Below are 20032 nucleotides of genomic sequence, written 5' to 3'. Positions count from 1 at the left end.
CCGAGAAGGTATCCCCTGCATCCACAGGGATGTGGGGGGGCAGGGCGGGCTCAGGGCGCTGCTGACCCCCGGGATCCCCCACCCCCGGGCTCTGCAGACTGCCAGGTGCCAGAAAGCCTGAGATCCCAAGCCATCGAAATGAAGGTGAGGATCCCTCGAAGACTTGGGGCTGCCTCTCATCCTAAAGCTGGAGAAACTGGGGGTCTGAGAGACAGAGCAAGCTCTCCCAGGTCACCGAGCTCGCTAGAATTTGGGCCCTTGCATCCAGTAAGCGCTAAATGAATGGGACGTGAGGATTGGAATCCGGGCAGCCAGGTCAAGGTCCGCTGCCCCTCTCCTCCCTGGCTTCCTACGGATCCTTACTGAGTACCTTCCACTGCTGCTTAAGACACGGAGAGCCCTGTAAACCAAAGCGTTAAGATAATTTTAGCTATGGTTAAGTGCTGTGACAGTGAGTGACCCAGGAATTCTTGAGAGAGCATAGATAGCAAGGGCCTGTCTGATGAGGGTGCCTCTGAGCTGAAGGACAAGCGGGGGACCAGCCATAAGATGGTCCGGGGACAAGCAGCGAGAATGGCAGATGCAAAGGCCCTGAGGCAGGAACATGCCTGGTGTGTAAGAAGAAGGAAAGACGGCCAGCCCTGTGGCTGGAGCAGAGCAGGGGCAGGGAGGGAGGTACGGTGCAGGCCACAGACAGGAGTTTGGGTCTGATTTCAAATGCATACCTCGCAGGCAACCGCCGTGGAGAGGTCAAGGACAACTGCACTGTTAGAGTGAACGCCCTGACCACAGCGGGCCAGAGAAGCGGCTACAGGATCAGCACCTTGACTGAACACACTGCTCATCACACCCCCGACTCCTTCCTTCGGCTGCGGCATTTTCTGGAGGGCCCGCAGTCATCCAACCCTGGACAGGATGCCGCTTTGGCTTGCAGGACCTCGGTAACCCCGTGTCCTCTGGATCACCCCGGGGCCCTGCCCCCCCCTGCCCCCCCTCCCCCAGGACGGTTGTCACCATCACTGCGGTTGGAAGCACCACGGTGGTGGGCGACATCTGGTGCGCACTCACCACGTAGGAGGTGCTGGCCTCGCCCTTTGGGTGTGTCTGTGAGCTCCGTGCCCACTTTACAGACAGGAAGACCGAGAGAGGCAGAGGCATCCGTCCAGGATGGCGCGCTTGACGCGCCCTTGAGTCGGATTCAGGCTCCGGGGGAAAAGTCTGGGCCCTGAGTGTGGCGGGCTGGAACGTCCGAACCGAAGCCCGGCTGGGGCTGGAGTCTTTGGTGGGGGCCCTTGGCAGGGCTGGGGAGGCGGGGACAGAATTGGGAGGTCGCGGAAAGCCAGGGGCCGGAAGGCAGCCCGCAGGCCCGGGAGAGAGAGCAGACGTGAGAGGAGGACGCGCGGACCCCTCCGCCCCTGAGCAGGAAGTGGCGCGCACACGCTCGTGCACACGTGGCGCACGCGCACCGCCACGCGCCCAGGCAGCGCCCCCCCCCCCCGCCCCCCCGGGACCTGCACACACACGCATGACGCACACATCCAGGCACGGCCCGCGCGATGCACACGCGCGCACGCACAGCCGTGCACGCGTGCACGCAAATGCACATGCGCACGGGCGCGAACACGCCACATGCTCGCGGAACCTCAGAACAGACCATCTGCCCATCTCTCTCCTTAGCAATTATCATGGTGCATTCATTCATGCAACGAGCATATGTCGAGCCATTTTCGGTGCCTGGCCGGGGGCGGGGACGGGGTGGGGAGGGGAGGGTGGTCCCTGCAGCCCCAGCTGAGAGGACCCAGAGAGGACCCACAGTCCCAACCCGACTGTCCCCTGGCCGACCTGAAGGCAGGGGTGGGGGTGTGCTGAACCGGACCGGCCAGCCTCGGGCCCAGGAGGGCCCCACACTGACTCCCGTCCCCTCGTGGGAGCTCCCAAGGGTGGGGCCCTCAGCACCCAGCTAGGGGAAGGAGGGGAGATCAAGGGAGGGGCCACAAGTAATACCCTAACTCTCCCCATCTTCCTCCCCTCCCCCTCTCTCCTTCCCTCTATCTAATCCCCTCTTCCCCCAGCCTCTCCCTCCCTCCCTCTCTCCTTCTCACGAATGCATCCCTCAGTTTCCCTATCTGGGCAATGGGCGCGTGCCGGCGCCTTCCTCACTGAGCGGCGAGGGGAATGCTTCACAGAGGGGGCTTGGGCCGCTGCCCTTCCTCTAGGCAAGGATCAGCCTGTGCCCCGAGTGTGGCAGCAGGACCCCCGCACCCTACCTTGCACGCTTTTGCGCCCCATCTCCCTCCACACACACACTTGGCCACGTTGCGCAGCCTGGCTAGTCGCACCCTCCCCCGCCTCAGTGGAGCTCCCCCTCAAGTCCCGGGCAGTGACAAGTGCGAGGCCCGCGGACCCCCCCTGACCCTGGCTGCAGGGCTCTGCTCATTGATCCAAAGAAGCTCTTTCCTTTCCCTCAGGCGCTTCTCTGAAGGATGGAAAAATCGATGCCCGCAGAAGAGCGGGTGCAGGGAAGGTACGGAGGGCGGCGCTGGGGAGAAGGCCAAGGGCAGGGGGGCAGTCAGGCGCCCGGGGTCCCACCCGCTGGGGCGCTGTTCCCCATCTCCCAGGACGGACTCCGGGGGCGGGCGTGGCCAGCACAGGCAGGAGTGGCGTGGTTCTGTTTTGTGATACTTGGTCCCGATTACAAAAGCTCCACGTATCCGTCGTAGAAAATAAAAAGCAGCAAATCCCTCCCCAGAGGTAGCCTCCCTGTTTAACGCACGTAGTAAATCCTTCCAGCCTTTTTTCTCTGCACCTCGCCCGCACTTCGGATGTTTGCCAAACTGGGCTGTGTTCCAGCTGCAGGTTTTCACCAGAAGGGGCCTCGAGGAGGGGCGCCTGGGTGGCTCAGGTGGTCAAGTGTTTGACTTCAGCTCGGGTCATGATCTCGCGGTTCGTGAGTTCGAGCCCCGTGTCGGGCTCTGTGCCGGCTGACGGCTCGGAGCCTGGAGGCTGCTTTGGATTCTGTGTCTCCCTCTGTCTCTCTCTCTCTGCCCCTCCACTGCTCACGCTCTGTCTCTCTCTCTCAAAAATAAAGATAAAAAAAGAAAAGAAAGAAGAGGCTTCGATGAATATCCTTGCCAAGAAATCCTCAACAAATCCGCAGTTATTAATTCTGAGTAATTTCTAGGAGGAAAGTTATACACGTTTCAGGACCAGTATGTTCTACATTTGCCCAACTGCCCTCCAGAAACCTTCTGGCGACTCTGGGTGAATTTCCTAGGGTAACAAATTGCCACCAACTTGGTGGCTTAGAATAACAGAAGTGTATTCTGTCTGCCCACACCCCCCCCTCCAGTTCTGGGGGCTAGAAGTTCAAAATCAGGTGTCAGTAGGCAGAGCCTTGCTCCCCGCTGAGGACTCCAGGGGAGGGTCCTTCCTGCCCCATTCCTGCCCTTCTGGTCTGTCTTCTCTCCATGTGTCTCTTACAAGGACACTGTCCTCTAATCCGGCATGATCTCCTCATCTCGGGATCTTTCACTTAATTACATTGGCAAAGACCCTTTTTCCAAGTAAGATAACATTCCCCGTTCTGGGGATTAGGACACACTCATACCTTTTTGGGAAGTTACCATTCAACCAACTACCGATCGTGTAGAATTGCTTTTCCTCTTAGCACACGGGACCTTCTCATCTTTTTGAAACGTTTGGCCAATTTAACAGGGTCAAAACAAATGCCTTATTTTAAAGTGCCCTTCTTTCGCTATTAACGGAGAGGAACGAACTTTCAGATGCTTTTGTTGGTCATTTGTATTTCTTATTTTCTTACGGACTCACGTCCTTTGCCCAATTCCCTTTTGGGTGTTAACGGTGAAAGAACAAATTTGCCAACTCAAGCTGTCTTTCAGCGAAACTACCTTTCAAGACTAAGAGTGAAATACGGTTCAGACAAAGACTGGGAAACTTTACTTAACACAGAGCTTTGCTGTAAGAACCAGCGAAAGATTGCCTAAGGAGGAAGGAAAGCAAGCCCTTTATGGAGTATGGAATGAGCCACGAGCAAAGATATTAAAACGAGGGTAAAATCTAGGTGAGAATTGGCTGTTAATATCATGAATAGTGATGACAAATGTAGGCCCAAAACATGATCGGACCAAAATACAGGCAACCATACATGGCGATTGGAAGGTACGATTGGAGTTAAATCACTCCAAGACCTCCGCCGTTTAGGACGGGGGGGTAGAGCATATTGATTTAGATTGTGTTAAGTCAATTAGGCTTGATAGAAATTTATAGATAGCCTCTAACAGGCAGCAGTGGAATGTATAACTCTCAAACCAGTACAGGGAAAAGGGAAATAAAGAAAACACGATCGCTTCAACAGGAAGCAAAAAAGAGGAAGGAGGGAAGAACACTATTGATTTTTGTGTTCTTCTTTTATAACTGACCACTCTTGTAGGATTATTTGTTGTTATTTAATAACAATTGGTACGGCTTTCCGCTCCCCGTGGGTTTTCGAGTATTACACGATCCACAAATAAGGATAATTTTGTCTCCTTTTTAGTTGCCGTTCTTTAATTTACGTTTCGTGTCTTATTGCATTGTCTGCAAGCTTTGGAGCCATGTAAACCTGAGGCGTGAAGCATCCTTGCCTTATTCTGGCCATTGCTAAGAATGCTCCTGGTACTTTGCGGTTAAGCGTGCTGTCGCCTCTTCGCATGAGACAGACATCCTTTGCCATCGAATTGGTCAGGACAAGTCAGATTAGGCTGCGATAACAAAAAAATGCCACAATCTCATGGTTTGAGAGGGGACCCTAAAAGTCGACTTGAAAAGCCATGAGGTCTTGGCCGTGGGATGAGCAGCACAGGAGGCTGGCGAAGAGAGAACGGTGAAGCCACGCGTTCACAGCCCCTGACGACTTGTGTCCCCATTGGAGCCCGGCTGCCTGCGTTACCCTTCAATTCCATGAAGTCTCTGAACGCTTATAACCAATCTCCCCCTTTCCTGTTTCTTGCACACGGTGTCGCCCAGAGTTATCTGCCGCCATTTTGTTTGGAATTTCTATCATATTCCTCAGCACGACTGCTCTGTAGTTTTCTGCCCAGTCTTCGTTTTAGGGTTCTACATTCTTAAGAGAGCTCCCCAGCTCCGTTTCTGTCTTTCCTGTGCCCCGAAACGGAATATCTGAAATCTGTGAATAGTTGGAAAAGCGTTAAGACCCAACCCTTCTCTGGGAGGTAGCTCTTCTCTTACCCTTTCCATTTTCTCTGTAGTAATAGATGTTGCAGCTTTCTTTCTACTTGTTGAATTGGGTTTGGTTTTACATATTTTCCTATAAAAATATCTGCGTATTCATATTTTCAAATTTATTATCATAAGGCTTTCCTTAATATAATTTGATTTTTAAAATATTTTCATTCCTTTTGTACATTCATTTCCCTCTGCTTATTATCTTTGGATCTGCTAGAAGTTTGCCTAATTTATTAGACTTTCAAAAAGAACAAGTCATAGGTTTATCTTTCATTTCTAGTGGTTTTCTCTTTCCTAATTTATGAAACTCTGCTTTTTATTTGTATTGACTTCCACCCTTTCTTCTTTAAGGAACTCACAATATTGAGCTATGAATTTTCCTCCTTATAACATTTTAACCACCTTCCCATATGCCTAGATACATGGTATGTGCAGTGTTATTTTTTTTTTAACTAGTTTGTCATGGAGGGTTCTCTGTAGCGTTATTTACAAAAGTGGTTTTTAATTTTCAGACGGCTGGCTTTTTAATTTAAAAACTTTTGTTAATAATTTCCAGCTTAATTGCCCAGTGGTCAGACCATGAGGCTTTCGCCATATCTGCTTTGGGGATTATATTGAGTTTCTCTTTATGGCCTCATATATGATCAGTTTTCATAAATGTTTGATGGAGTCTGGCAAATAAATGAGTATCTTGTATTTGCAAGGTACAGAGTTCAGTTATTAAGTCAACCTTGTTAATTATATTCTTACAATCCCACACAAATGTGTTGGGGGGGGTGGGATACGATTTAAATATGTCAAAGACAGACATATCTTTGTCGTTGTTTTTGTTTGTCCCTCTCTGTGTGTCTGAGTTATTGTTCTCCTGGTTGGATCTAATGCTGTACAGGACATACACCAGACCTTGTACTTGATTCTGACTTGTACTCGATTCTGACTTGTACTCTTTATCAGTACAAATGACCCTCTGTCTCACATCCTGATTTTTGCCTGTGATTCTTTTTTTTTTTAAATGTTTATTTATTTTTTGAGAGAGAGAGAGCGCGCGCACACGTGTGCAAGTGGGGGAGGGGCAGAGAGCGAGGGAGACACAGAATCTGAAACAGGCTCCAGGCTCCGAGCTGTCAGCGCAGAGCCCTACCTGGGGCTCGAACTCACAGATCATGACCCGAGCCGAGTCGGAGGCTCAACCGACTGAGCCACCCACGCGCCCTTGCCTGTGATTCTTTATCTGATATAAATATTACTGTTCCTCTCGTTTGACTTGAACTTGCCTTGAATACCTTTGCCCCGGTCTTTTATTTTTCACCTTTTCATGTCCCTTGCTTTTAAGCTTATTTCTGGTAACCACTGTACAGTTGGCTTTCCATCTTAGTTTTTGTTTCAACCAATCTGAGAGTCTCTGGTATTTTACTAGGAAAACGTCACGCATTTACATTCATTGTTATCATTGACCCTGAGGGGCTCACGCCCGTGAGAAAGCTGTTCTCAGCCTTATTCGTCCATCCTTACGGCTGCTTCCTTTTCTTTCCTGCATTTTGTTTTACCCATTCTGAATGTTGGCTTTCGTGTTCTGCAGACTTTGGTGCGTAGATATTTTGTTTCTAATTGTGCTAGGAAGTTACCTTTACCTTGCAGAAGCCTCATTTGTAGCCGCCAGACCATCTGAACCCAACTGGACGGGGTGACCGGTGAACTCCTATTTAGGATGTCTGGAAGGTGGCCGTCTGCCTTGGATACATGTTGATGTGACTTAAAGCTTCAGCTCCAGATGGTTCCATTATTTTTTTCCATTCCGTGATTTGTCGTTTAACAATAATTTTTGACATTTGCATTCAGTCTGGAAATGATATTTACAATAATTCTTGCGACTTGCTGCTTTCTAACCGGTTTCAGTGGCACTGCTCAGACTTTTTAAGCCACGGGGTTATCCATTCTTAGGCTCCCAGCTGATGGGAGCATATCTTTCAGTAATAAATGCTTCAGTATTTCCGCTAAACCTCATAAACACGGGTCCCTCTTCACTCAGCATTCAGCATGACACAATCTAACCCAGCCTGGGTTTATTCTTTCCTTCCCGGGGTCACGCACAGTGTTATCCCTATGCATAAGTCACACTGGTTTCCAGAATGTGTCCCTATAGAAGTCGCTATTTATTTTCCCCAGAATGCAGTGAACCTTTCCGATCCACACGGTCAGATCTTTTTGTTTCGTTTGAAAGCACAGGTGAGTTTCCATTCATTATATTCTAAGGGGTTCCTATTCTGGCCTCTTCTTCAAGAACCCCGGTGATGTGTTCGCTGCCTCCTCATTCCCACGAACTTCTCATGCTTTGCTTTCAGCTCTTGGCTGCTGTCGCACTTTTTGAGGAAGTGTGTCTAGGTTGGCCTCTCGGGCCCTGCTTTTCTGCATTACAGTTTCTGCTTTTTACTGCCTCCGGTGTGGATCTGAATTCTGCTTCTAGGCTTTTTCCCTTCCTGGGGGTCCTCCCTCACCCCGTCCGTATCCGCCTCCTAAGGGCACTGTTCCAGTTACCGTGACTGGGTGGCTTACAACCGCAGAAATTCGTTCTCTTGCAGCTCTGGAGGCCGGAAGTCTGAAATCGAGATGCTGGTACGGATAGTTCCCTCGGGAGTTTCTGAGGGTGACTCTGTCCCAGGGCCCCTCTCCTAGTTTCCAGAGGCTTCCAGAAAGCCTTGGTGTTCCTTGGCTTGTAGCCACACCGCTCCCATCTCTTGACTTTCCACATGGCCTCCTCCTCATGCTTCTGGCTTTCTCTCTGTGTTTTCTCTTCTTATGTGGACACTTGTCATTGGATTTGGGGCCCACCGGTTAATCCTCAGTGATCTCATCTTGGGACTGTTACTTATATCTGCAAAGACCCCTTCCCGGATGAGGTCCCATTCCCAGTTACCAAGGGCTGGAACTTGGACATAGCTTTCCCAAACCGCAGTTCAACGCACTACACCATCCACGTCCCTTCTCCTGCCCTGAGCTGCCTTTTCACATTCTTCGGGGCTGCCCGAGGGCTCCTGCTCCTATCTGGCGAGGCCCGTCTTTCCATTAAAGTTGCCTCCCTATTTCCTGACCGTTCCCTTCTGCTTCCTTCAGGAAACCTCTGTCGACCCTTCCGTGTTTCAGAACGCCGACCCCTTCTCCGTGTTCTGGACGTGTTCTTTCCCCACCACCCCTTGTTGGGGGTGCTTTTCTCTTCTGCGTTGTCCCCTCGAATAGAGCCAACGTTAAGCCTCGCTCTGAGATTCTACGCAGACGGGGGTAGGCATTGCCTTGGCTCCTGCTCTCTTACCGCGTGTGCAATGGCTAACTCCCCTTCCCAGTGTTGGGTCTGGGCTCTGCTCGAGCCATTTCCCCGTTTCCTGCAGGTTTCTGCCAACAGCAGTTCTGCTGAGCGAAGGCGGTGTCTGCTCCTGCCCCGCTATCTGGTTCTCGGATATTCCGAACGGCTCAAATAAACAGAAGTCCCAGCCTACGCCGCTGCCAGGGGGTTTCCTGCTGCTCCCCCGCGCCCCCCCCCCCCCATTCATCACGTTTGCTTCCCAGGATACCACGCACGATGAAAGCCGTCTGTCCTGCCCACCTTCTCTGAAAGACCAGGGGACGTCACTCCAGAAGCATCTGTGGGAGAGGGACAACGGTCCAGCTTTCAGACTGGCACAGACCCCAGGTCTCTGAGCAGGGGCAAATGCTGGAGGAGGTCTGTGCAGCTTCTAACGTTTGTGCCTGGTCTCTGCGGCCTGAGCTTTCTCTCCAGCACCGTCCCCACCATTGTCATCGGGATGGCTCCTCCCAGATTCTGGCACTGTCCCTTACACTGAGTGAGGTTCTGTCTTTCTCTCTGCCTTCGTCTAAGAACGGCTGTATCAGGGGGGTTCTAGTGAGATGCCGTTTTATATGGAAGTCCACAGATGTGTGTGTGTGTGTGTTTGTGTGTGTGTGTGTGTGTGTGTGTGTGTGAAGCTGAGACTCACCCGTTCATTTGCATTTGTTTATTTCCAGAAAAGTGCCTTCACCGCTTGGCTTCATGGTGGATGTCAGGATAAATCGGCCAATAATCCAGGAGAGTTTTGCAAAGGCGCAGAAGCTGGGGAAAGGCCCAGGCCCTAGCCCCTTCCTCCGTCAGCTTGGCAAAGCTGACCTCCCCAGCAGTCTTCCCACCTCGGAGGCCTCATTCTTGTGCCCCCAGATCAGCAGTCTGTGAAATCAAACACATTGAGCACCTAATTTGCTCCAGTTTCCAAGTAGCTCTGGGGGAGAGAAAGATGGAATCATCCGGTTCCAACCCTCGTGGTACAATGGTTTCCATCTTCCTGATTTATTTTATTTTATTTTTTAATATTTTTTTCAATGCTTCTTTATTTTTGAAAGAGAGAGAGAGAGAAAGAGAGCGTGAACGGGGGAGGGCCAGAGAGAGAGAGGGAGACACAGAATCTGAAACAGGCTCCAAGCTCTGAGCTGTCAGCACAGGGCCCGACGCGGGGCTCGAACTCACGGACCGCGAGATCATGACCTGAACCGAAGTCAGTCGCTTAACCGACTGAGCCACCCAGGCGCCCTATCTTCCTGACTTAGAGCATGGTGTCCATTTGTTATCATGGTTCGTGATGGTTATTGGATTAATGGCCTCACTGGACCCTTGCCAGACGGGCAGCCTCACGAGGGTGGGACGTCTGGACCCTTGGTGATTAGCACATCTAGGACTCGGTAGGGCTGCCTGGAGGAGAGGCCATCCGAACTAGGCTTTGAAGGGTAGCTAGGAGTTCGGGGAACATAAGGTGGGGTGGGGGCAGGAAAGAGGGGCAAAATCTCTCCCTCTCAGAGTCTCCTCAGTCCAAACCTGGCACCGTCCCTTGACCATGTTCACACATGGTTTCTGTTGCTACATGGAGAGGATTCCTCTCCGGATCGTTTCAGAGGCTGAACAGCTTTTTATTTCTTTTGGGAGAGAGAGGAGAGAAGGGGCAGGGAGAGAGGGAGAGAGAGGGAGAATCCCAAGCAGGCTCTACACTGTCAGCACGGAGCCCGGCGCGGGGCTCGAACTCAAGACCCGTGACCTCATGACCTGAGCCGAAATCGAGAGCCGGGCGCTTAGCCGACTGGAGATACCCAGGCGCCCCCTCTGCTTTATCTTTTTGAAGCAGATAGAAGTGATGCCCGTCCCACCGTGGCAGCCTCAGACTTGTCATTACTTTTCCAACAGGCCCGTTCGTGGCTGGGTCTCCTGGACGCGAACCAAAAGCCATTTGCTTCAGAGGCAAGATTTGAGTCAGGCCCAGCTGGGTTTTCCCACCCTTTATTTGCCCGGTCCTATTAATAATTAATGGTACAGTAATGAGAATTGCTTTTAATAGAATCTGCTGCCATCACGGCATTCTGTTCCCCGCCAAGGGTTTCCCCCAAAAGGATTCGCGCTCACATGGCTGAGCTTCCTGCCCACAGGCACCACCGGGAAGCGGAAGGTCCCCTGCTGGCTGTTGTCCTTCCCAGCCCCTCCTCTCTTCTGGCCCGAGCCCCTCTTACTCTGCTACCACTTCCTATCCCCCACCCCCCCCCCCAAGCCTCGCCCACCATCCCCTGGAGGTTCCCACAGCTGCCCTATCCAGCCCAGCCAAGCGTGGCCCCGTGGCACTGTCACGCCTCATCTGTCACCAGGGCAAACTGGTCCCATCGGGCAAGGGACAGGGCCGTCTGGAAGCTGCTTGTGCGCCCCAGCCTGGGGCGGGCATGAGACCCACACTGCGCACACAGGAGCCTGCGTTCCGGATGTCGTGTCCCCCTCTCGCCCCACAACCCCTGGGAGGGGACCATCACCAAGGGCCAGGAGGAAAGGGGGCTTTGGGACTGCTTCCCAAACCGTGCTGTGCCGAGGAACCCCCTGGGAATCCTGGGGAAAGGCATGTTCTGGGGATTGGGGCTGAGATCCCACCCTTCGAACAGCTGCTAGGAAACACGCCCCGAGTACCGCCGGGGCAGGGGCTCTGGGTGGTGCTGAAACTCGGGTCCTGCCGGTGAACGGAAGAACCGGGTTGCAAAACGGAGTACGTCCTGTGATTCCCTTCCCAGGCCCGAAGCTCAGCCCGAGCTCCACGTTCACTGCCAAGCCCGGAGACCGGAAGCTCACGCGCCCAGAGTACTTCTCTGGATGGGTGATGAATTACAGATAATTTTAAAATTTTCTTTTTGGTTCATCTTAATTTCAAAATTATCCGCAATGAGCATGTATTACTTTTGCAAACGGAGAAAAATGCTTCCCCCCCCCCCCAAAAGAACAAATGTTCTCTTGCCTTCCCTACAACACAATCGGGGTAATATTCAGCGGGAATTCTGAGAAGACAAGGATCCGGAAGGATTCTGGCCTGGATCCACAGTCTGCATGGAGGGCTGTGGGCTGGACCAAGCAGGCCACGAGGCTCGGGCGGCCCTCCTCAAGCGCTCAGCACGTGCCTGATACACCCGGTGTCCCCCTGCTCCCCGCCCCCCCTGCAACCCCTGGGAGGGGACCATCACCTGGTGTGGTGACGATATTAACGCCCTTTTGCCGCCCAGGGAAGTAGCACTTCTGGGAGGTGAGCAACCTGCCCTGGGTCACCCAGCTGTCTGTGGGGGACATTTGGGGAGCAGGGAGTTGGGGGGCCAGCTGGGAGGAAACCTCTTCCTCCTCGAAGGCCCTTTTGGGCCACTCGTCAGGGCAGCCGCACCAGGGAATCCAGAAAGACAAGTGACGGAGAGCTCTGAAAATGAGCCGGAGTTTTAAGTCCCAGGAGAGGTACTGGGGAGCCAGTGAGTGTTCCCGAGTGAAGGTGAAGTGATTCGGTTACAGAGGGCTGCAATGAGGAGAACCAGCCACAAGCTCAGGGTGACGACAGGCCGGGCTGGGTAACGCGCAGCGTTTCCGAGGACCTGAAAACACTCTTCACTTAATCCTTGCTACAGCCCAAGGCGGGCCTTGCCGGCATTCTCCCCGTTCTGCAGATGGGAGAACTGAGGCCCGGCGTCACAGCCGGGGTGGCAACCCAAGCCCGTGTAACTTCAAAGTGGGTGCTCTTAGCACAGTGCTCCGCCACAGAGAGAACTGAGGGCGGGGAAAGGTGAATGAGCCCCAGGGGAGGAGTGGGGTGCGGGCAGGGAGTGGGGCAGGAGGGGGCCGATGCAGCCGTGCTCCACTGGCAACACCAGTCCCTGGTGAGGACTTGGGGACCTGCAGAGCCCGGGAGGATGGGTCGTCCAGGTCACCCTGCAGGCCAGAGGCTGGAGCATCATTCCAGATTGGAAATGGGGCGGGGGGGGGGGGGGACGGCGGGGCAAAGAGGGGGAGGGGGGAAGATGCGGCAGATGTGTGAGGCCTCCGGAGGGAGAGTGGCTGCAGGCTGGGGGAGGTGAGAGGAGAGGAAGCCAGCTGTCTGGGAGCAGCCAGCAGGCGACAGCTTCCAGGACAGACTGTGAAGTGTGGGGACCCACTGTGGGCAGCACGGACGGGCTCGTAAAGAAGATGAGCCCAGGCCCCCCCGCCTCTCCAGGGTGTTCTGTGTCCCACACCCCAACTTTGGCTGCCGGGACAACCTGAGCCCTGTCCCTGTGGCTCCTGTCCCCCCGACCCCACCCAGGGGGCTCTGGCTGGAATCCGTGATGGGGCGGAAGGCGCCAGCCCAAACCGTGTTGGAGACGCCTTCAGCCGTGGAGGCAGGGAGCACCTCCCCCTCAGCTACCCAAGGCGGGAACATCACTCGGGTCATCAAGAGGGGGAAACTGAGGCCTGGTGTCTCGTGCCCAAGCTGGAGGGTGACGGGATCCATCTGAGGGGCTCGGAGACTGTCCCTAGGGCAGCTTTGCTGGACCAGGCCAGGGCGGGAGGGTCGAAGGGGGGCGTGGTTTGTGACTCCCACTCCCCCCGGGAGCCAGCCCTCCCCTTTCTGCCTCCGCCCAGGGACAGCGAGTGTGGGGCCTGACCTCCTGGAGCAGTGGAGGCAGCTGGCCCTGGACAGGGACCAAGAGAGGGAGGGGAAGCAGCCAGGGGAGGGCGGGGGGGTGGGGGGGAGCCAGCGGAGGGACGAACCAGACAGTGATGCTCCCTTGACCGAGCCTCCTGCTCCCTGGGAAAGACTGCAGACAGCCCACACCGCACAGGTCACACAGGCGCTGTGCCCAGCAGATGTGGCCCAAACCGTGGCCCCGCCCACCGGGTCCCACTCAGCCGGCGGCCAGGACCTGGGTACACACAGGCCTTTGCGGCTGAGACCTCTGGGCTGGGTCTCCATCTTTCTCTCTCTTTTTTTTTTTTTAACGTTTATTCATTTTTGAGACAGAGAGACAGAGCATGAACGGGGGAGGGGCAGAGAGAGAGGGAGACACAGAATCGGAAGCAGGCTCCAGGCTCCGAGCTGTCAGCACAGAGCCCCATGCAGGGCTGTGGCTCTCTGGCTGGGCCCTGGAACTGCTTTCGCCAACAGAGGCCGGCCAAGGCCAGAACGATGCTGGAAGCAGTTCCTTAACTGGCCCGGCAGCTTCACCTCCCGCCTCTCAGAGCCTTGAGCTTTGACATGAGAAATCCGTCTAGGCCGCCGGGAACGGCATAGGCGACGGCAAGATGAGGCCACCTTGGGCGCCCGGCGCAGTGGAGCCTTCCGATGATTCCAGCCCCAGCTGCCCTCCGACTGAAGCCGCAGGAGACACCCCCAAGCAAGAGCCTCCCCGCTGAGCCCCGCCAACCCCAGCATCACGAGACTAGGAAGCTACCGTTCCAAGCCAGCGTGTCCAGAGGCGGTTCGCCACACAGCAGGGGACAACTGGAAGAGTGCCCTGCCGAGCCACTCCGCGGGGACAGGGGCGTCCTGTCCACCCTCACCGCCCGCCACCCCACGGCCAGACCTTCAGGCCGAACCGCATTCAGACGCTCTCCTCCTTCACCCTGTCCTGGCTCAGGGTGGGCCCGCCGCTTGGGAAGACCCTTCTGGACTCAGCTCCTAAGAGGCCTCCGCTTTGAAGACCTTTCTAGTAACGGTCAAGGCGGTTGCGCTGTCCCAAGGTTGGGATCGGCCTGGGCTCACGCTTGCCAGCGGTATGAACTCAGATGGGCGCCTGCCTCTCTGGGCCCCAGCTTCTCACATGCAAACTGGGGGGATTAATGCTAACAGCTGCCATGAGGCCGTTGTGCAGAGTAAGCCAGGAACGGGGGTAACGCCCGTGGCCCGGGCTGTAAATGGTGGCCGAGACGAGCGATTAGCTGCTCCATACCTCCGCTGGCTCAGGGCCTAGCGCTGGGGGCGGGTCATTGCACTCTGGCTCCCCTGAGGCCGGGCCCTCAACCCCCGGCAGAGTGGGTCCCCCGTAGCCCACGGCTCACTGCCCCCACCGCACCCCAGCACACACAGCCTTTGTCAAGTCACTGGTGCCCAAGAGGGGTTTGGTGGAGAAGGAAAGATTCAGAGAGTCCTCCGCTAGTCTAGCTGGAAGGCTCTTCTTATTTTTACTGAGGCCCAGAGAGGTAGAGGGCCTTGGCCGAGGTCACACAGCTCACTCTGGAACTGGATCCTAGGCCTCGGCTCCCTACCCTGCCCCTTGTCTGACACAGGGGCGGGGTGGGGGGGGGGGGCTCTTGAGTCTCAGGGACACGTCCTCTCTGACTCCTCTGAAATCTCTCGCGCCCTCCCTGCACCCGGAGCCACCTGAGATGAAATTACTCCACCGCCTGACGTCCGGCTCCTCCGTGGGCCCCACTCCCCGTGGAGGGCACAGCCTGACCGGGGGTCCTCCCCGCCTGGCTCTTTTCTCCCTTCTTCCCTCTAGACGCAGTCAGCCAGCCGGCTCGGGGCACCTGTAGCGTGATACTACCCCAGAGATACTACCCCAGAGATACTAGCTGTCCCGCACCTGCAGAGGCTTTGGGGGAAACCCAAACCGGCATTAGGGGAAAGACGGCAGGATGTGTTCAAATGGCTCAGACCGCAGGTGTAAACGTAACCAGCGTGGAGGGCCAGCGCTCGGGCAGGTGCGGCTTAGCCCTCCCATGGTCCAGACGGGAGGCCTGAGGCTGGCGAGGCGTGTGGAGCCCGGGTCCCGGAAACTTGGCTCAAAGCCCAGCCTCTCCTCTTGGTAGAGCCAGGGGATCTTGGGTGTGTTATGTCTCCCAGCCTCACCTTCCCCACCTGTAAGATGGGAGCGCGAACACTTCCGCCAAGGACGGGCCCCGGCATGGAGAACCCTGGGCCCCACTGGGCGTCCAGACCAACTCCCTTCCTTCAACACCTGACCGCCACTCACCACCACATTTCCACCCTTCCTTCCGGTCAGTTCCTGGGTGAGTCTGGGCTCTAAATACACTTGAGGGGGCCTGGGGCTCTGAGGCTTTGCGGCGAAGAGTCTAGAAGCTTTGAAGAGGGCCACAGGGTTCTGGAGAATTCCTTCCTGCAGAGTGGCCGGTATGAGCAGGCCAGGCCTTGGGTTAGGGGCCCGCAGGCCTCAGACACACAGCCTCGGTCCACGTGGGAGTGTTGGGGAGGGAGGATGAGTTTCTATGTTCGTTGCACAGAGAGGGGTGTGTGTGTGTGTGTGTGTGTGTGTGTGTGTGTACACACAGGCACTTGCCCAGTATGGGGGGCTGGGAGTAGGGAGGGGGTGGCCCTGCAGCTGTCCTCAGCCCTGGGAGAGCTCTGCAGGCCACGCCTTTCCCTGCCACTGGAGCAACCCCAGGACCCTGATTTGGAAGGATGTCTGCAGCCAGATTAGAGCTGCCAGCTTCAAACAGAGCAGCAGGCCCTGGCAATGGGGCTTAAAGGGGCCGCTGCAATTATAAACAGCCACCTTCTCCGGGACTCGCCCTTCCATCCTGGGGGGAATGTTCTTCGCCCTTCCATCCTGGGGGGAATGTTCTGGCAGCCCCTTGGCTGATGCCTGCAAGAGGCGTGTGCTCAAACAAATAAGCCAGACTTCGCATACGAAGTAACACACTTGGTTTTAAGTTGCAGGGAGCCCGAGTGTGTGTTGAGAGACCCTTCCAGCCGGTGACCCTGAGGACGCTGCCTGAGGTTTCCTCCATTATTAACGAACGTGCTTCCCTCTCCCCAGCTCTCTGGAGCTTATGTGTCAGGCTCAGAAATAGCTCGCGGGGAGGGGCTGGCATCCCATTCCTGGGTCTAGGCAACCGTGCCATCCGTCTGGCCCCTCCGGGGCTCAGTTTCCCCACAGTTGGAGGAGAGGGGCGGGCAAGGAGGAGAGGTAAAGGGAGCGGGTGATGCATCGCAGACCCAAGACCGGTTCTGGGTCAGACGCCGAGTCCCGGAACTATCAAGGGCGGGAGCACCTCCAGTCCGGGCCCCGGCTCACAGAAAAGCAAGCCCACGGAAGGAAATTTTGTTGCGCTTGTCAAATGGCCAGTGACCTCCCCCCGGCCTCCCGCAGGTGCCTCTGTGCCCGCCAGGCGCTCTCCTCTCAGGGCCCTTCTTTTCCATCTGAATTGAAGGGATGGACGGGGTGACAGGGACCGGCAGAGGGGGGTGGGCAGGTGCTGTTGGAGCCCCAGAGCACACAGGGGAGGCTGGCGAGGTGGGCAGGGACTTACTTGCTGAGGGACTCACTGCTAGGAAGCGGCCGGGGTCGAGGGGGATTAGAACTCCGCTCTACCTCATTCCACACCCTCAGCTCTTACCTTGTGCTCTGTGGGCCTGATTACCCCACCGATTGATTAACTGATTGGTTAGCTGATTGACCGCCTCCCCGCCAGCCTCCCGGGAAGCCCCCTTCCTCCCCCATCGCCCGGCCAGGCCACGGGGTCTCCGAAATCCCACCGCAGGTGCCCCCCAAACCTCAGCCGGGCAGGGGGCGTGGCGGGGGCGTGTCCAGGGCGTGGCTCCCGCCGTTCCCCGCCCCCGCCCGGCTGGAGTGGGCCTGTTAATCCGTCGCGGCTCCGCCAATCGGCGGCCGGTTGCCGGGGAAACGACCTCTCCCCTCGGAGCCTTCAAAGGGTTCCCCCCCCCACCCCCATAAAGGCTCCAGCGGACCCCGAGGCCTCCTGCCCTGGGAGGGGCGGGCCGGGGCTGGGGTCCCGGAGTAGGGGAGACACCTACCCGCCCAGAGACAGTGACAAGACAGAGACACAGAGAGAGACAGGCCCGGGCAGCAGAGAGAAGGGAGGTGGAGAAAGGAGAGACGTGCCCCCCCCCCCACCCCCGCCCCAGAGGCCGAGAGGGCGAGACTGGGAGAGGCTGTCACAGCCACGCGCAGAGACAGGGAGGGAGAGGGAGAGATCGAGGGGGAGACGTGGGGGAGGTGGAACCCCCCCCCCCCCCAAAGAAAAGACCAGAGCCAGCAAGGGGGAGAGCGCCGGGAGGGGGCGAACTTGTGAAAATAAATATTTATAAATTGAGAGTTTCTAAATTCTTGTTGCATTTCTGTAGTAAATTATTCATTTGTGTACCTCCCTCCCTCCTCCTATCAGCTTGGGGAGCTGCCAAAGGGGGGGGGGGGGTCCTTTCTGAGTTCTTCCTCCCCTCCCCCTCCCCGTCCTCTCCTTCCTAACCTTTTCTGCCCCCCTCCTCCCTCTTCGCCCCACTCCTACCCCCCCCTTTCCCCTTCCCGCCTCCCTCTCCTACCCCCTCCTACCCTCTCGTGTCCTCCCCCACCCATTCCCCTCCTCCTCCCCCTCCTCCCCTGGCCCCCTCTCCTCCCCGCCTTTCCTCCCCCTGCTTCCCGTCTCTCCCCTCCCTTTCCTGCTCCGGCAGGAGCCGAGCACCGGAGGCAGGCGAGGAGGGGCCGCCGCCCGGAGGTGACCGGCTGCCACGCTCTGGCGTTTCGTCCCTGCCTTAAATAAGAATAATCGTCGAAGTCAGCGGGGCCGGGATTAAAAAAACACTCGTCACTGGCAGTCTGGCACCCCCAACCGGGACCACGGAAATCTTCCTCCAGAGGACCGGGGACACTGGAGTTGGGGGCAGTGCGGTGGGAGCTGAGCCCAGAGCGCCTGCTGTCCCAGGAGGGCCCGGGCTGGAGCCAAAGGCCACCCTGCTGCGCCCCCTGCCCCCGCCCCCGCCCCAACACACACCTTGACCAACCCCTCAGCTGGCCGAGCCTCGCTTTCCCCCTCTGTACAATGGTGCCAGGGACTGCCTTCCTTTCCTGCTCTCTGGGGCTGAAACCACTCTCAGATCTGTCCCGGAGTCTGGAGGCTTTCCAGGCCCTTCTGAGGAATCCCCACAGCTCGGGAGACACGAAGGTTGCATGGGGCACAGGTCATGAAGGTGTGATGCCAGTTCCTAAAACTCAGGCAAGGGGTGGGGAAAAGCAATCAGGGCCGTCCGTCACAGTGTGCCCCAGTCCCTGTCCAGTACGTGGCCTTGAGCAGAGTGCCTCGATTTCCTCATCTGTACACCGGGCCAGGGATGCCCCCCTCGGCCCGCAGCCTCTTGGCTCCCACAATAAAGTGCAGCAGGAGAGGCAGGAACTTCTCTGGGTGCTGGGAGCGGTTCGGCGTCTCCCCTCCCACTGCGAGCAGCCCGGAAGTCTGAGGTTAGCGTTTGAGGGAATCTGCATTTTCTCCCCATGTGATGCTGCGGGTGGAAGGTGGCCTCCACTCTGGGCATGGAGGCCCCGGGCATTGGGTCCTGAATCCTGACCCTGCTGTTTGACCTTAGCCCAGTCCTTTTTCCCCTTGGGGTGAGGGTTCCGGCTTCCTTCCAGCCTTCGCGTGCTTGGGACCCTCACTACTGCTTGGTGACAAGTGCTAAGATCTGGTACTTACCAGGAGCTGTGCTCAGGGCCCCGCGGCCCCTTTCATCCCCCCATGCCCTTCTCACCCAGGGCCCCATTTTACAGATGGGGAAGCCGAGGCCCGGAGCTGGGACTTGCTCTAGGTCAGGCAGCTGGACAGTGGCTGATGGGGGGTTCTGGCTGCGTCTGGCTTTGGCCATGAAGAGGGGTGTCTTCACCCGCCTCTCTGTGCTTCCCACAGGGATGTCCTACACCATGTGGGCACGGCCTGGAGGGGAGGTGGGCCCTTGGGGGTCACAGTTGCCCAGCCTGCCCCAGTCCAGTGACCTCAGGCCCTACACGACCCTCAGAAACAGCTGTCTGTCGTCTAAAGAGTTCTCTGCCTTCTGTGGTCTTTTTTACCGAAGCACAGTGAGAAATGCTTTGGGAAAATGACCCCGTTCTGGATATCTGTCCGCCACTTCGGTGGCCGGTGACACCCTTGCCGATCTACAGCAGTAATTTTCAAGCCTTTCACGGACCCTAGGGGCCATGGGGGGGGGGGGGCAAAGAGGAGGACCGGCTCGGTGGCCTCTCAACCCCTGTCCCTTCTTCGTTCAGTGTGGATCAGTTGGGTAAGATCTGTTTTGAGAAGTGAAGAAAAGCACGAGGCTGAGACTGGAAAGTGGGTGTACAAAGCCAGTTTTGAAACCCACTGCTGTAAATAATTAGGACCCCTTTGGAACAGGGAATCATGGCTTCCTGAAGTCCCCCCCCCCCCCCCCGCTTATGTAACCTCGCGCTCCCCAATCCACCACCCGAAGGGTAAGCAGACAAAACCCAAACCATGGCTTCAACATCCGGAGGCCTCTCTGAGGACGCACAGGGCCCAGAACGCCGTACGAAGTCATGGTGTCCAGTCACAGGGGCTAATGAACAGGCCTGAGGAGTTGCTGTTGGAGACAACCATGGTCCCAGGCAAAGCTGCCTTGACCTCCACGTACTCACCCCTCAGCCAGGGGCGCCTGCTGCCCCCACTGGGGGGTGACATCCACATCTGCCACTCCTCGGTGGATGTTTTTCTCCAAGTTCC

General features: G+C 56.5%; 1 long non-coding RNA gene across 1 annotated transcript; it reads left to right on the top strand.

The window, feature by feature from the left end:
• Window positions 1–499: 499 nt before the first annotated feature.
• LOC144614117 (uncharacterized) lies at window positions 500–2527 on the top strand. Its single transcript, XR_013551647.2, has 2 exons — window positions 500–941; window positions 2469–2527. It is a non-coding gene; the product is annotated as an uncharacterized LOC144614117 (long non-coding RNA).
• The last annotated feature ends 17505 nt before the right edge of the window (window positions 2528–20032 follow it).

This window comes from Panthera onca, chromosome D4 (genome assembly GCF_046562875.1).
Source record: "Panthera onca isolate mPanOnc1 chromosome D4, mPanOnc1 haplotype 2, whole genome shotgun sequence".
Classification (NCBI taxonomy): domain Eukaryota; kingdom Metazoa; phylum Chordata; class Mammalia; order Carnivora; family Felidae; genus Panthera; species Panthera onca.
Note: the sequence above shows the minus strand (reverse complement) of the source record. Positions and strands in the feature narration are given on the sequence as shown.